Source organism: Dromiciops gliroides, chromosome 1 (genome assembly GCF_019393635.1).
Source record: "Dromiciops gliroides isolate mDroGli1 chromosome 1, mDroGli1.pri, whole genome shotgun sequence".
Lineage (NCBI taxonomy): Eukaryota > Metazoa > Chordata > Mammalia > Microbiotheria > Microbiotheriidae > Dromiciops > Dromiciops gliroides.
The window spans coordinates 359,953,464-359,955,907 of NC_057861.1; the positions used below are offsets into that span (position 1 = coordinate 359,953,464).

Genomic DNA, 2,444 nt, shown 5'->3' on the forward strand with positions numbered 1-2,444 from the left:
CTCCAGCTGGTCCTAAACCCCCACCCCTTAATATCTACACCTGTGGCCCAAAAGAAAGGGTCCCGAGGCAGTGAGGCTGAAGCAGAGCTCACTTAGGATGGCACAGGTATCCCTAGTGGGGCCTAGGAGCAGAGGAAAATGGAGGGAACTTCGGCGTGGAGAAAGGAGGGTTGTGGGTGGGGAGGTGAAGAGAAAGGGGGAAGGATGGACTCAGCGTCAGGAGAGAACTCCCACTTGAGCACTAAAACTCGGTCATTTTCTTGTGTGTGGTCAGCCATCTTCTGTTCCTGCTGCAAACCTGCCTCCTGGTCCCGGAGATTTTTCAGCTCCTTCTGGCTCCAGCCAACTTCTCCTCCAGCTGAGCAGTGGCCACACTATGCCGGGCAATGTTCCGGGCCAGGGCTTTCTGTATGCTTCGGATGTCCCTCTGAGTCTGCTCCATCTTCTCCAAGATCTGGAAGAGCTGTACACTCAGGGATCGCTTGGTGCTCTTGCTGGCATGGTAGAGCTCCTTGCTACTCCTCTTAAGGGTCGGGACTTTCCCTTCCTCTTGGACCCTTGGAACCCTGCCTTGGAGTATCTCATTTTAGGAAATCAAATACGTTGCGCTGGGGTGGGCGTCCCTTGGCTCCATTCCCCTTGGCCTGGCTTTTCCTTGGCTTGCCAAGGTTCTGCTTGCTGCTTGTTCTCTTTTGGAGAATTTCAGCACCACTGATCTAGGCGACTTCCCCTTCGAAGCACCACAGCATGGATGGGCTCTACTCGGCCCTCAGTATTCTTTCCAAGACCTTTGCCCAAACTCATAGACCATCTGACAAGAAGTTTGGAGCCAAGCCTCGAGTATGTGCCTCCCAAGCCAGCGAATGAGGAGCTGCAAGCAGGGCCCAAAGTCTCTTTTTCTAAGGCATCTGACTCGACAACTTTGGCATAGCTGGAATCATCTACATCATCTCCATCAGACCTCAGGAAGGTGTACTGTCTTCACTGCGTAGGGGAGGCATAATACCATCCCCTTCCACCACAGTCTCTTTGAGAAGCAGTGAGTCAAACTTGACTGTGTAGTAGCCACTGTCCCACATCTGTGATCCGGGCTGGGTACCAAATTCCATCATCATACTTAGCTAGACAGGCTGAGCCTGTGTGCAGGGCAGTCAGGTCTGGCCTGCTGGAAGGGACGAAGCTCATCCACAGCAAGTACTTGCCCATGGGGAGAACCTTGCAGTTCTCTTTGAATCAGCATTTTCTTTCCAGGAAGAAAGGACAGGGTTTTAGGGACTTGTGAGTTGGGTAGAGATAGAGCACACGAACGCCTGCTGTGCCATCTTCTGAGTGCTCTGTCCCCACAATCATGGCATTATGGTATTCCAGAGTGCCCCATGAACTGTAGTAGGGAGCATTCACCTTCATCCCACTCAACTCTTCCTCCTCTTCCTCTTCATGCCCAGATCTATCAGGCTCAGTTTCTCTTCTTTCAGGAGAGGTTGCAGTTTCAGCACCTTGAGTCTCAGAATCTCCTGTCACTTCACGAATGGAATTCTGGAAAGCCAAATACTCAGCTTCATCCCTAACTGCGCTCTCAATTAGGCCAAGGCTTGGGTCCAGTGTAGCCAGGAGCTTGCTCTTCTTGATGGACACAAGACTGGACTCAGCTCGATCAGCTGCTTTAAGTCAGACTGGAGCTGAAGCAAGTCAGCCTTTTCAGTAGGGTCCAAGCTGGTCCCCAGGGCCAGCTCCACTTGCTGCAGTTGGACATGGTAGGTCTGGATGGAAGCTTCCACGCTATTTTCATCCATCCTGCAGAGGCAGTCTGTAGCTCTTCTGATGATCTACTTAAGTCTCCCTACATCCTCCAAGATTCTGGCTAGAAGGCAGCTGCTCCACAACAACCTTCAGGAATAACGAGTCGCGTAAACTCCGCGTCTCTTCAGCGCTCACCCCCTCAGGCCTGGGAAGCAGCCGCCACCGCCACCTCCACGGCCACCATGAAACCGCCGCTTTGGGCAGGCCAACCACAGATCAGCCATGTATTCTTAATTAATAATAGCTAAGAGATAGATAGATAGAAAGAAAGACAGATAGATAATACTTAATATGTGCCAGTCATTGTGCTAAGCACTTTGCAATTGTTATCTCATTTGATCCTCACAGCAACCCAAGAGGTAGGTGCTATTATTATCCCCATTTTATAAAATGAGGAAACTTGGGCAAACAGAGGTTAGGTGACTTGCCCAGGGTCACACAGCTACTAAGTGTTGGAGGCTAGATTTGAACTAAGTTCTTCCTGACTCTAGTCCTGGTGCTCTATCCATTGTGGCTAAACCTCCCTGGCCTCAGTGTTCCTCATCTGTAATGTGTGTGTGTGTGTGTGTGTGTGTGTGTGTGTGTGTGTGTTTAATATAGATTTAAGTTAGGTGGAAAAGTGAATACAGTGATAGTGTTTGGAT

General features: G+C 50.5%; 1 pseudogene; it reads right to left on the reverse strand.

The window, feature by feature from the left end:
• Nucleotides 1-241: 241 nt before the first annotated feature.
• LOC122735515 lies at nucleotides 242-1,904 on the reverse strand (annotated as a pseudogene).
• Between the last annotated feature and the right edge of the window lie 540 nt (nucleotides 1,905-2,444).